Raw genomic sequence first — 15,023 nt, 5'->3', positions numbered from 1 at the left:
TTGTCGTCTGCAGCCTGACTTCCCTTATTACTTAAAACACAAAACCCTTTGATTCGTTTCCTTCCCTCCTGACATATTTGTGATAACTTTTTACTTCTTTTTGCCACTTGAGTCGAGATATAATATTTCTAATGAATATCACAGATTTTGCCTTATTTCATAGCGATAGAATAGATTATTCCTCTCTGAATATTTTTACATATATTAAGCACTCTTTATAGTCTCTTTTTGAGCATTTAACGCATAGCTGAGCTAATCTTGATTTTGAAGGTATCATCTGTATGCAACAGATTTGTGGTAAGACTTGCATAATTTAAAAGTCCTATGAGTTGAAACTCATTTTCCCACAGAAGTAAAAGTAAAGTGGGAATATACACATTTAGGGGACACAAATCCACAACTCTCACCATGTGATTTTGTATTAAGGCTGCTTTGTCTGTCATCATCATTATCTCCAGAATTTAGTAGAGTCCTTTGTTCCAAGTTAGCAGTATTTTTGTCACATCGAGTGGCCATGCCCGTATTATTTCATCTTCACTCATTTCTTCCCCACAGTGGCTAGTGTTTCAGGATCCCTTTAGTGCAAATTACTGAAGTGTTAGAAGATCTTAAAAATATTTTTTTAATTTTTTTTTAACGTTTATTTATTTTTGTGACAGAGAGAGACAGAGCATGAACAGGGGAGGAGCAGAGAGAGAGGGAGACACAGAATCTGAAACAGGCTCCAGTCTCTGAGCCGTCAGCCCAGAGCCCGACGCGGGGCTCGAACTCACGGACCGCGAGATCGTGACCGGAGCCGAAGTCGGACGCTTAACCGACTGAGCCACCCAGGCGCCCCTCTTAAAAATATTTTAAACTATGCATTAGTAAATGCTGACATAAAATCATAGGAATAGGCATGCATTGTAAAGAATGATGTGAGATCAAGAAACAGGAACTCTGAATGATTATGGATTAAGGAAGAAAAAAATAGATGGCATTTTACTATGAATAGTTTTGTAAAGATGGCTGCTGATGCTGATTCAGTTATTCAACTTCAGTGGCAAGCTCCTGGGCTCTTTCCGTTTTTCCCGGGGCCTTCTCAGTGGGTCAGTTTTCACCCTTGGGCTTGTTCTTTCCTCAGTGCAAAAGTCTGCTCCCTCTCCGGGCACATGTTTCCCTGAGAGCATTCAGAAGCAGGCAGCAGGGATGTGGCCAGGGTAGTCAGAGACCGCTCTTGCACAATTCTCTCCTCTTTTATCGGGGAATAAAATATTTTTAACTAAACGGCCCAAACTAACTTATGAACCAATCACCGGTGAAGGAAAAATCTACTGTCGATGTAGCGCAGGTATGATTCATCCCCTGGAACTTGCATAATGCTTACGGGAATAAAATCAGGTTTCCATTAGAAAGGAAAAGGAGGAGGATAGTACTTGGGCAGGCAACAAATAGCGTATGTGACCTCCGTGTACCATGTACCATACAGCTTCACATCATATTTCAATTATTTATTGCTTCGTAACCTAACACTTTAAGAGGTAGGGGCTTAAAACAGCAGCGTACTCTTACTTCTCCTGGTTCTGAGGGTTGACGAGTAGTTCTTGCCTGGGGGTCCCTCCTATGGTTGCAATGAGAGAGCAGGTGAGTCTGACACCTTGTATGCTGGGAACAGCTGGAGCTAGGAGCATCTGTCTCCAAGTGACACAGATGGGCCGCCTCCCGGTCTGACAGTCTCAGGACAGCCGAACGGTTTCACAGTGACTGGTTACCTCCTGCACAAATATTCCAAGAGATCTAGTTGGAAGCTGCAAGGCTTCTTAGGACCTAGCTTTGAAAGTCATACCGTGTTACTTCTACTGTATTTTGTTGTCAAAGCAGCCACATTGCAGCTCAGATTCAAAACGTGACAGTTTTGTAATGGACTGAAGTTTGCATTCGCCCCCAGTTCACATGTTGAAACCCTAACTGATAACGTGATGGTGTCAGGGGTTGGGGTCTTTGGGAGGTTGGTTAGGTCATGAGGAGCTCAGGAGTATAATGACTGCACCTTAGAGAAGAGACCCCAGACAGCTCTCACCCCTTTTGTCTTGTGAGGGCACATCGAGAAGACTGCCATCTATGAGTCAGGAAGTGGACTTTCGCCGGACACCAAATGTCCAGCACCTGGATCTCAGACGTCCTGTCTCCAGATCTGTGAGAAATAACTTTTTATTGTTTAAGCCACCCCGTCCATGGCATTTTTGTTAGAGCAGCCCTAGGGGACCAAGACAGGGTGACAAAGTATGGCAAGTGATGGCTGATATCTTTAATATGCTGGCTAATAGAACCTCCCAACGTAGCACTCGCATGAACACGGTTTGTGATTCATGTTCATTGGTGTTGTAATTGTCCAACTGTTGATGAATCTTTCCAATTTAGAGAGGTTTACACTGATTGAAGTTTTAGAGAATATTTAATCATTCATGGCATACTCTTTAATTCGCACTGTTCAAACTATTATTTTGGAGGGGCGCCTGGGTGGCTCAAACTATTATTTCGGGGGGCACCTGGGTGGTTCGGTCGGGTAAGCTTCTGGCTCCTGATTTCAGCTCAGGTCATGATCTCACAGTCCATGGGATAGGGCCCCCACATGGGGCTCTGTGCTGGTGGTATGGAGCCTGCTTGGGATTCTCTCTCTCCCTCTCTCTCTGCCCCTCCCCTACTTGCTCACTCTTGTTCTCTCTCTCTCAAGATTAAAGAAAAAATATACATACATATATATATATATATTTAAGTTTATTTGTTTATTTTGAGAGAGAGAGAAAGCACGATCAGGGGAGGGGCAAGAGAGAGGGAGAGAGAGAGGGAGAGAATCCCAAACAGGCTCTGTGATGCCAGAGCTCAACGCGGGCCTCAAACCACTATTCAAAATATTATTAAATATAATCTCACTACATTTCATATGCAACTCAACAACGTAGCCCCAACTCTACAACGTAGCCTTTTCGGAGTTTTCTTATCTCCTTTCCCTCCTGTTCTGTTTGCTTGTTTGATTGATTGATTTGCATATCATTGGGTACAAGGAAGGGGGCTGAGAGACTGCCTGGGGGATGGGTTGGGTGAAAAGGCACTCTGGGGAATCTGAACATTTAAATGGATTTCTGTTACTTGCTGTGGAGTGTTCGATGTAGACCCCTCCTCCTCCACTTCCTCTGCCAAGTCTTCAGTAAATTCACTGCTGCTTTCTTATGAGTGAGCGTTGATTTGGGCAGGGAAGGGCATTGGCAAAACTGTTGCAATGTTGCTTTCTGGGGTCACGTGGGGCAGTGCTGGGGAAGGACGGGAACCCCAGGTGGGATGGGGGCCAGTGGTGGTGGTTGGGGGCTTGCAGGCAGAGGGGGTCATGAAAAAGTATGTCCCTAGGAATTTACAGAAACTTTACAGAACTTTCCTCAGGGCATGATCTTGGGGAATTGAGGTAATCCTACCTAAATTTCAAGTGCTGGGGAGGGGTCCACCGCAAGCTGGGTTAGCTACTGGAGTGACTCCTATGTTAGCCAATCAGACAGCTGCATTGGCCCTGAAGTCCCCAAGCAAGATAACATTTTACACTTGGGAGAAACCCCTTAGATTTCTATCAGTAGTAGTGCGTTTGGGTAGATTGAGTAACTAATTTAGGCAATGGCCTCCTGTGCAGAAAACCTCTTAGAAGTAACCGTGCTGACCACTCATTGTCTCCAGTAAATCAAACAGATTTGCTGAACAGCTGCGTTAAGCATGTCTTTTTATTTTCTGTACCCTAATATTTAAAAAAAACTTTTTTAATGTTTATTTATTTTTGAGAGAGAGACAGAGAGAGACAGAGCATGAGCGGGAGAGGGGCCGAGAGAACGGGAGACACAGAATCCGAAGCAGGCTCCAGGCTCTGAGCTGTCAGCACAGAGCCCGATGCGGGGCTTGAACCACGAACTGTGAGATCACGACCTGAGCCGAAGTCAGACGCTCAACCGACTGAGCCATCCGGGCACCCCTGTATTCTGAAATTTTGACATTGAGGGCCTTGCTGACCTTGGAGGACTGTCCCTCCCAGGACTAGCCAATTGCTAGAGGTAGTAAACAGCTCGCCCCTCTTTTCAAATGCAAACCGGCCAATCCAGAACCAGCACCCTTAATCCCTTCCTTTATTTCACTAATCACCCCGGAGCCAGGTGTCAGAGAGGAGAGCCAGGCAAAACCCCTCTGGCCCGGAGATGCTGAAACAATTCAAACCAGCCCCTCTTACACCCACTGTCCCTTCCTTGTCTATCCCGTCCCAGGGAAACCACAATAAAGACTCGGGCCTGCGGTTCCTCGTCTTTCTCCGGCACCAGCGACCTGCGTCGTATTTTCCCCCGCGTCCCCCTGCTCTGCCTGCCACAGAGGGCATGACCCCTCCCCTGGGAACTGTGAGGACTGTAGTGGTTTTCAGCAGCAATCGTCTGCTGCTCTGTGAGCCTTACTGAACCTCAGTTGTCCGTGAGTATGCTTGGTACCAGACTTGGATGCACCAGATTCCTTAGGTACCCGGGATCACAAGGAATCAACACACTTTTCCCAGGAGAATCCACATCATCGGGCGGTAAGAACCTGCAACTGCCTGGAAACCTGAGAAACGAGGAGACTGGCAGAGATCGGAGCACTTGTGGGGTGTGTGTGCTATGTGTGTATGTGGGGGTACGTGTGTGTGCATGGTGGGTATGTGTGTGTGCTGTGTTGTGTATGTGCGTGTACCACTTTCTCAGCTCTCCCCACACCTCTCAGAGCATTTCTCGGGGGTCCTGGAGATGCTAGAAGGGCTGTCACCTGCCCGAGGCTGCTGGGCAGGGACGGCAGGAGATATCGCCCGTAGGGTTCAAGGCTGTGCAGGTGCAGGTCTGGTCCAGGTTGCAGAGGCTGAAGAGTCAGTAAAGACAGGCTCTTCCTGGGACACAGACCCCCCCCCCCCCAGGCCCACTGGCATCCACCTGCATGTATGATCTCTTCTCCTCCCTTCAAGGAATCCTCTAAGATAGGGCCCTTTTCTCAAAGACACTGGATTCCAGTATAAATGGAGGCCCTCTTAGCCATCCTATTGGAAGCAATAGTGTCTAGAAACTGAAAAGAGCAAACAGGGGCCTCTCTAGGTCATCCTAGAGGAAGACGACTTGGAAATGAAGGGAAAAGAACCAGAGCAACGATCCCAGACAGTTCTGGAGACTCTTCTAATCCCAGCCCCTGAGACACTAAATGGAAAAAGAAACAGGTCATTTGAGGTTACTGAACCATCATCCAAGGTCCACCCATAGGTGAGTTTTGGTCCCTGAGACGAATCCCTTGTCTTTTCTGGAGTTTCTCTGAGGGCCTTGGGGTTCACTTCTGCAGTTTGCATTGAGGTGGAACTCATTTCTTAAGCCAGCCAGTGGTTTAGAAGAGGAAGAAGGAGATGAAAGGAGAGGCAGAGGGGAGTAAAATTCATGTCCTGCCTGGAACCTCAGGGTGTGGCCTTCCTTATATACAAATAAGTTCATGGCAGGAGCACCTGGGCAGCTCTGTCGGTTGAGCCGATGAGCATCTGACTCTTGATTCCGGCTCAGGTCGTGATCCCAGGGTCATGGGATCAAGCCCCACGTCGGGCTGAGCGTGGAGCCTGCTTGGAATTCCCTCTGCCCCTCTCCCCCGCCCTCACTCACTTTCTCACTCCCTCTCTCTCTAAAATAAAAAAGAAAAGAAATAAGGTCATGGCAGATGTAATTAATTAACATGAAGTCATAGTGGAGTTAGATGGGTCCTTAAGCCAATGTGGTGTCCCTAAAGAAGACGAGAGGAGACGGGGGGGGGGGGGGGGAGGGAAATAGAACCCCATGTGAAAACACACAGGGAGAACACCTTGGATGACAGAAGCAGAGTTTGGAGCGATGTGTCCACAAGCCAAGAAATGACAAGGATTTCTGGCAAACACCAGAGGCTAAAAGAACGTGGAAGGATTCTTATGGGTTCCGGGGGGGCATAGGCCTCACAGTACCTCGGTTTCAGACTTCTGACTTCTGTCAGAAAATACATTTCTGCTGCTTTCAGCCACCCAGTTTTTGGCACTTTGTCATGGTGGCCCTAAGAGATTACCACAGGGAGGAAACAAGATTTTGGACCCACTGGCCACGTCAGTGAAACCGAGGGGCCACTTTCAGTAAGAGTCATTCAGTCCCCAAAGCCCGAGGGGACCTTCCCAAACTTTTCATCAGTGATGTATGTCCCTTATATCCCCTTGTACTGAAGACCCTCAGAGTGAAATGAGAGAATGTTCTAGAGGTCTTTGAGGTGCCGTGGGCCCTTTGGCACCATTGGAATGCTGTGCTGCCCGGGGCACGACTTGGGGACCGTCTGTCGTCTATGGGTATCACTCATGCTGAGTTTGCAGTTTTTGTTCTTCTGGTCTGATGAGGGCGAGAGATAGAAACCCAAGACCCTAGGGGCGCCTGGGTGGCTCAGTCAGCTAAGCATCCGACTTCCGCTCAGGTCACGATCTCGCGGCTTGTGAGGTCAGGCCCTGCATCGGGCTCTGTGCTGTCAGCGAGGAGCCTGCTTCAGTTCGGTTCCTGGCTCCCTCTCTCTCTCTGGCCCTCCCCAACTCGTGTTTTCTGTCTCAAAAAATAAATAAAAACATCAACAAGTTAAAAGAGAGAAAAAGAAACCCAAGAAACTAGGCGATGGTATTAAGCCGCTCTCCTGCGGGAGCCTTGGGGGGTGGGGGGAGACGAGATGCCAGCTCCTCCAGACTCCTGTGCCCTGCAGGAGGGATTCAGGTTGTGAAGTGATGTTTCCTGGAAGCCCAGAAAGTAAACTTGTACAAGACCCTCGCTTGCTACCCTGCCTCTCACCCTGGAGCCCTGAGAAATGTCAGACGAGAAGCCACTGTTCGCAGTCGGGATGTGGCCGGCGCTGGCAGTGGCCAATACGTATAATCGCCTTCCCGCTGAGATCTCTCAGGGGGGGCATCCCTGCTCCCCATCTCAGGGGCTGGGCTTCTACCGAGGGCCAGCAAACTCAGCTAAAAAGGTGACAGAGAAGACGAGACCCTGCCACACGCCTGGGCAGCAAGGCAGATATCTGCCATTTCCTCGGGCTGACCACTTAACCACCAAAATTTTGTTTTCTCTTCTTGTGGTCCCAGACATTTGCTTTGGTATCTTCTTTCGACTCTGGTTCTTCCTTCAGTCATGTCCCTGATGTGAAAACTGAATAACAACCCCCCGAAGTCCTGGAGCTTGCGTCTATGTTAAGTTCCTTGACAAAAAGAACTTTGCAGATGGAGTGAAAACTGACTGCTGATCAGTTGACCTTGAAGGAAGGAGGGTATCCTGGATTGTTTGGAGGGGTCCAATGTAATCCCAGGAGCTCACAAAAGTAGAAGAACACAGTTGGTGGTTAGAGATCGGCGGCAGAGGAGGGAGGCAGAAGAGAGGTGTGAAGTGTGGGAAAGACTTGACCCTCCAATGCTGATTTTGAGGATGGAGGAAAGAAGTCACAAGCCAAGATATAGGGGAAGGCTCTAGAATCCGAGACTAGTCCTCAACTGACAGCCAATAAGAAACTGGGTTGCCATTCCCACAACTGCGTGAAGCTGAACTCCACAACAGTCTAAGTGAGCGGGCACGTGGGCTCCCCTCCCAGAGCCTCCAAGAAGGAACACAGGCTGATGTCTTGATTTTGGCCTTGTGAGATGCTGAGCGGAGACCCGGTCAAGGCTGCCAGACTTCTGACCCAAGGAGACTGAGATAATGAATTTGTGTTGTTTTCAGGCACTACGTTGGAGGTAATTTGTTACAGTGGCGATAAGAAACGAATGGACTTAAGGCATCGGGTTCCCTCAGGAAGTAAACCCAGGTTTCTCCTGTGGAGAATGAGGTAGATTTCCTAACCTTTTCTCACCCTACTCACTGGCCTTTACATTGAAGAGGATGATCCTCTTTATTGCAAATTAGCCCAGCAACCAAGCCTTGTTGCAGGAAGAGGGTTTCAACCTGCTTCTTTCACGGTGTTCCAAGAAGACTCAAGCCTGTTCACTTAAACCAAGTTGCATAGAAAAAAATAAAGCTGCCTAACGTGTACTTGCACAATGAGCAAACTTCCTGATCATATCTTTGCCCGAAATTTATACTCACCAAGTTTACCTTTTATGTTTGATTGGAGTCTCTTAGACCCTTTTGAGATTTTTGTTTGCACTCTTCGGGGATTTCTTTTTCACTTTGTTGGCTCCTAAATATCGCAATTGTAAAATAAAGTGAAGCATATAAGATAGTTAAACATATAGTTAAAGCAGTGAAATGAGTATACAGTTAACCCTTGAACAATATGAGGGTTGGGGGTACTGACGCCGCCCTCCACCCCGTGCAGTCAGAATCCGAATATAACTTTTGGTTCCCCCAAACTTAATTACTAATAGCCTACCATCAACCTGAAGCCTTACCTGTAACATAGACAGCCGATTAACATTTGTTTTGTACGCTTCTATGTGTTACACATGATATTCTTGCAATAAAGTAAGCTAGAGAAAAGAACATGTTATTAAGTAAATCATAGGAAAGAGAAAATACATTTATGGTACTTACTTTTTTTTAAATGTTTATTCATTTATTATTTTTTAAAGAGAGAGAACACAAGTGGGGGAGGGGCAGAGAGAGGGGGAGACACAGAATCTGAAACAGGCTCCAGGCTCTGAGCTGTTAGCTCAGAACCTGACGCGGGGCTCGAACCCATGGACCGTGAGATCATGACCTGAGCTGAAGTCAGATGCTCAACCGACTGAGCCACCCAGGCGCCCCTAGTACTTGCTGTTTTAACGAAAAAGTATGCACATATATGAGTGGAAGAGCGCAGTTCAAACCCATGCTGTTCAAGGTCAACTGTACCGTCTGTATTCACCTCTTAAATAACTCAGAAGTTTACCTCTTAAATAGCTCAGTGAGTCGTAGGTACACTCATGCTAATTTAACACCTAGCTGTTCTTTTCAATAATCAATAGTTATGACACGGCTTTTAAAAACTTATTTAAAGAATGATATCAGGAAGAATGAGGGCTAATCTGTGGAGAGGGTCGTCAGGGAAGCTGATAGTTCAAGGTTGGAGGAAATCAAAAAGTAGTGGGAGTTCAACATGGTTGTGGGAACATTTACACGCTATTCGTAGATGGTGCGATTACATTCCAACGGCTAATGAATTACAATGACAGATGAATAAGTAATTATAATTCCAAAATCAACGGAGATAGTATTTAAGCTAATTAAAAACCCCAATGCCAGACGTCTGTGTATCTCCTAGGATCCCTTTTGCTGCAACAATGAGTCCCAATTCAAATGCTTAAACAGGAAGGAAATTTATTCTCCAGCCTGACTGGAAGTCCAGAGGAGAGGTAGGTTCTTGGGTCAGATGCTCGACGTCATTGTCAAGGACCCAGATTGTCTCTCTGTCTACTTTGCCCTCCTTAGCAGCCAGTCTGGCTCCTGCAGTCCCAGGATGGTTGCCAAAGGTATGTTAACTAACTGGAATTTAAGCAGAAACTTTTTTTAAAAAATGACAAAAAGCCCCAAAACAAGAGGGTAGCCAGACCTAAGAAATCACTGGATCTGGGAAATAAAAATCCACAGAGAACCTAAGTAGGACTGTCTCTCTCTTTTTCTTTTTTCTTTCTTTCTTTCTTATTTTTTTTTTTTTTGAGATATAACTGTTTTGTTGAGATATAATTGACATGCAGCATGGTGTAAGTTTAAGGTGGACAGCATAAGGACTTGACTTACGTATGTTGTAAAAGGATTGCGGCCACAAGCCTAGTTAATATCCATCATCCCATAGACACACACGCACACACACACACACACACACACACAGAGGAAAAGAAAAAATGTCTTTTCCTTGTGATGAGAACCTTTAGGATTTACTCTCCCAACAACTCCCCTATGTACTGCACAGCAATGTTAGCGATGGTCACCATGTTGTACATCACACCCCCAGTACCTACTTATCCTGTAACTGGAATTTTGTACCCCCCTTCATGTGATTTGCCCACCCCTTACTTTTGGTAACCACCAATCTGATCTCTTTTCCTGTGAGGTTTTTTTTTTTTTCCCCTGAGGTTCCATATATGAGTGAGATCATCCAATATTGGACTTTCTCTGCCTGACTCATTTCACTTAGCATAGCGCCCTCAAGCTCCATCCATGTTGTTGCAAATTAGAAGAGTTACTTCTTTTTTATGGCTGACTAATATTCCACGGTGTATATATACCACATCACCTGCATCCATTCATCTGTTGATGGACGCTGATGTTCTTTTCATGTCTTGGCTACCGTAAATAATGCTGCAATGAATATGGGGATGCAGATGTCTTTTCAACATACTGATTTCATCTCCTTCAGATATATATCCTGAAGTAGAATTGCTGGATCATATGGTAGTTCTATTTTTAATTTTCTGGAGAACCTCCACACTGCTTTCCATGGTGGTTGTAGCAATTTATGTCCCCACCAATAGTGCACAAGGATTCCTTTTCCTCCACAGGCTCACCAGATTTGTTATCTCTTGTCTCTTTGATGATGGCACTTCTAACAGGTGTGAGGTGATACCCTGTGGTTTTGATTGACATTTCTCCAATGCTTAGTGATGATGAGCACCTTTTCATGCACCTGTTGGCCATTTGTATATATTTTTTTGAAAAAAAAATGTTTGTGAATGCAAGCTGGTGCAGCCGCTCTGGAAAACAGTATGGGGTTTCCTCAAAAAACTGAAAATAGAACTACCCTATGACCCAGCAACTGCACTACTAGGCATTTATCCACGGGATACAGGTGTGCTGTTTTGAAGGGGCGCATGCACCCCCATGTTTATAGCAGCACTACCAACAATAGCCTAAGTATGGAAAGAGCTCAAATGTCCATCGATGGAGGAATGGATAAAGAAGATGTGGTATATATATATATATATATATATATACACATACAATGGAGTATTACTCGGCAATCAAAAAGAATGAAATCTTGCCATTTGCAACTACATGTATGGAACTGGAGGGTATTATGCTAAGTGAAATTAGTCAGTCAGAGAAAGACAAATATCATATGACTTCACTCATATGAGGAATTTAAGATACAAACAGACGAACAGAAGGGAAAGGAAACAGAAATAGTATAAAAACAGGGAGGGGGAACAAACAGAAGAAACTCATAAAAACTCAGGAGCACAAACTGAGGGTTACTGGATGCGTTATAGGAGGGGGGGATGGGCTAAATGGGTAAGGGACACTAAGGAATCTACTCCTGAAATCATTGTTGCACTATATGATAACTAATTTGGATGTAAATTTGAAAAGATTAAAAATTAAGTCAAATTTTTTTTTAAAAAGAAAAAATTGCCTATTTAGGTCCTTTTCCCATTTTGAAATAGGGTTGGTTGGGTTTTTTGCTATTGAGTTGTATGAATTCTTTATATATTTGGATATTAACTCCTTATTAGATATATGGTTTGCAAATATATTGTCCCATTCAGTAAGTTGTCTTGGTAGGACTGTCTCTTGATTCGGCTTCTCTCCACGAGTCTACTTCTTTCTTCATTTTGTGGACCAATTCTCTCTCTTCTCCTGTCTGCTGGGTCCACAGCAAAAAAAAAAAAAAAAGTACCCATTTATAGCCATTCCTAGAGAACTCATTTCCATTCTTATCCCCACTCTCCATCTCCTGTGCCTCCCTCTCATTTCTTAATTTCCTCCAAATTCCTTGGTTAGGGTCTTGGACTAGCGCATCTTGGATCAGAAGCCTACCATTGGTCCAATCAACTATGGCTAAAGGGTTGGAATCATGTTCCACAAAACTTGACAATAGGCTTTGATTGTCATTGATGAAAGGAAGGGGAGTCCATGTAAGAAATTAAAGATGTTGGGGCACCTGGGTGGCTCAGTGGCTCAGGTCATGATCTCCTGGTTCTTGAGTTCGAGCCCTGCATTGGGCTCCATGCTGGCAGTGTGGAGCCTGCTTGGGATTCTCTCCTTCCCTCTCTCTGCCCCTCCTCTCCCCTCATCTCGCTAAGTTAATTCAAAAAAAGAAATTAAAGACTTTGTTGTGTAATGTGCCCCTATTCTCAAAGGTGACATGGATCAGAATAACATGAGAATGGAAAACTTTTTATCATAAAAAATTTCAACACATGCAGAATCAGAGCCATTAATATAATGAACCTTACCATCACCCAGCTAAGGATGTTTACTCACATGAGCACAATGCCATCACCACACCTAACAAAATCAACAATTTCCTTGGTATCATCTACCATCCCGTCAATATTTAAATTGCCCCAATGGCAGGAAACTTCTTTGTGTTTGCTTGTTTTTTTCAAACCAGGATCTAAACAAGATCCTCATGTTACCTTGGTTGTATGCCTCAGCAACCTCTTTTAACCTAGAGCTGTCCCCACCCCACTCCCTGACTCCATTTTTATGACATTAACCTATGAAGAAACAATGTTAGTTGTTCCTGCCGAATGTCCCACATACTGGATTTTATCTGTCTGCGTCTTCATTATGGGCTCATAAATAGAATTTCGTTCTAAGGGCTTGATTTACTGCAAGGTCAACATTTTTTGAAAGTACATGTCACTAGTGGTGCTGCATGCTTCCTGATGCCTCAAGTTCATGGCCATTCAATGTCTAGTGTCCCGCTCTTAGTTATGCTAAGACTGACCAGGGGGTTCAGGTGGTGACAGCTTGATTTCTCCCTTGTAAATGTCATTATCAAACTTTTGCCTAAAACGCTCACCCATTGACTACCTTTGCCTGAATTATTTATTTCATTAGGTACTACAAAATGGATGTGAGAAGACCCAACCAGGGGGCAAGTGCATATGTAACTTCCCTAGGTATTGCCAGATTCTCTTCCGCTGGAGTTGTAACCATTCTTAAAATTTTGTGTGTGTGTTTATTTATTCTTGAGAGAGGAGGAGAGAGAGCAGGAGGAGACAGGGGAGGGGCAGAGAGAGAGAGGGAGACACAGAATCTAAAGCAGGCTCCAGGCTCTGAGCCATCAGCACAGAGCCCGATGCAGGGCTCGAACCCGTGAACCATGAGATCATGACCTGAGCCAAAGTTGGACACTTACCTGACTGAGCCACGCAGGCTCTCCATTGTAACCATTTTTTATTCCAATCAGCAATGTGTAGGAGATATTATCATATCTCACCCCAGCATGTTTTCAAAGTTTTGGTTTTCATCGATATGATAGATAAGAGTTGTCACCTCAGTAAGGATTTAATTTGTATTTCCCTTATGATGAGTGACCATGAGGGCAACTGGGTTTTGAAAACAAACAAACAAACAAAAAAGGCAAGAAAGCCCCAGTGATGATGATGATTTTAAGCACACACTATTTCCTCTCCTTTTGGTCAAACAATATCTTCCCATCAAGCTTGGTAACTGGTTTCCTCTTTCCCCAAGGAAAAATTCTCTCCTCACCTGTCATAATTCTCAGGAAATTCGATAGCATACGGCCCTACGCCACATAAGAAAAAAAATGGGGATTTGAAAGCATAACTCTCTGATAACAAGTTTCTTGATGAATGTCACTCCATTATACCAACAGCAGAGCAATGTGATTTCCAAGGAAGCACAAAAATCTGCTGCAAGGAAGCTTAATGTATGACAGTTTTCCACGAGTAGGTGGACTACTTAAGCATAGCAGCAAGATGAAATAATCATCTGCTTAAGAAGGGATTAAGAGAAGTAAGGATGACTCATGAGCACATAGTTCTTTTTTTTTTAAAGTTTATTTATTTATTTTGAGGGAGACAGAGACAGAGCAAGTCGGGGAGGGGCAGAGAGAGAGGGAGAGAGAGAGAACCCCAAGCAAGTTCCACACTCTCAGTGCAGAGCCGGACACAGGACTCAAACCCACGAACTGTAAGATCATGACCTGAGCTGAAATCAAGAGGTGGATGCTTAACCAGCTGAGCCACCCAGGCGCCCCTTATTTTCATAGATACACACTCGAGATGTGTGGCGAGTCCTATATACAGAAAGAAATTCACATATAGTTTATACCAACTGACATTGTACCACAGTAATTGTGGGAGATAAGTAAATGTGACCCAATTTAAAATGGTGGATTACAGATTGGCTCACATGGCTTATTGTGTCTGAAATTAATTAATTAATTAATAATATGTCGACAGGTTGGTTGTTCATAAAGGCCTTAGAGGAAACAGGGAGATGTTGTTCAGAGGGTACAAACTTCCAGTTATAAGTTGAATAAGTTCTGGGGAGTTTAATGTACATAGTGATAGTTCTACTGTATTACATACTTGAAAGTTGCTAACAGAGTGGATCTTAAATGTTCTCACCACAAAAAACAAACGGTAATTAGGTGGCAAGATGAAGGTGTTTGCTTATGGTACAGTGGGAATCATTCTGCAATGTAGAAAGATAGCAAATCAATGCATTATACACCCTAAATTTACACAATGTTATATGTCAATTATATCTTAAAGCTGGGCAGGGGTAAGGCCATAGAAATTACTCTTAAAGCTAAATCTGACTCTCAGATGATGGAAGTCCCCCTTCCCAAGAATATCAGCTGATCAAGGCAGAAAAGGCTCAGAAAGAGAGAGAAAGAAAGAGAAGAAAGAAAAGGAAGGAAAGAAAAAAAGGAAGGAAGGCAGAGAAAGAAAAAAAGAAAGAAAAGGAAGGAAAGAAAGAAAAGGAAAGAAAGAAAAGGAAGGAAAGACAAAAGGAAGGAAGGCAGAGAAAGAAAAAAAGAAAGAAAGAAAAGGAAGGAAAGAAAGAAAGGAAAGAAAGAAAAAAAGGAAGGAAAGAATGAAAAGGAAGGAAAGAAGAAAAAAAGGAAGGCAGAAAGGCAGAGAAAGAAAGAAAGAAAGAAAGAGAAGGAAAGAAAGAAAAGGAAGGAAAGAAGAGAAAAAAGGAAGGAAGGAAGGCAGAGAAAGAAAGAAAGAGAAAGTAAAAGGGTTTTCTCATCAATACCAGCAGACTAAAGAGGGCTCAGTGTCTCCGGAT

This window comes from Acinonyx jubatus, chromosome E4 (genome assembly GCF_027475565.1).
Source record: "Acinonyx jubatus isolate Ajub_Pintada_27869175 chromosome E4, VMU_Ajub_asm_v1.0, whole genome shotgun sequence".
In the NCBI taxonomy this organism is placed as follows: Eukaryota; Metazoa; Chordata; class Mammalia; order Carnivora; family Felidae; genus Acinonyx; species Acinonyx jubatus.
The sequence above is the reverse complement of the archived record's forward strand: the minus strand, read 5'-3'. Positions refer to the sequence as shown.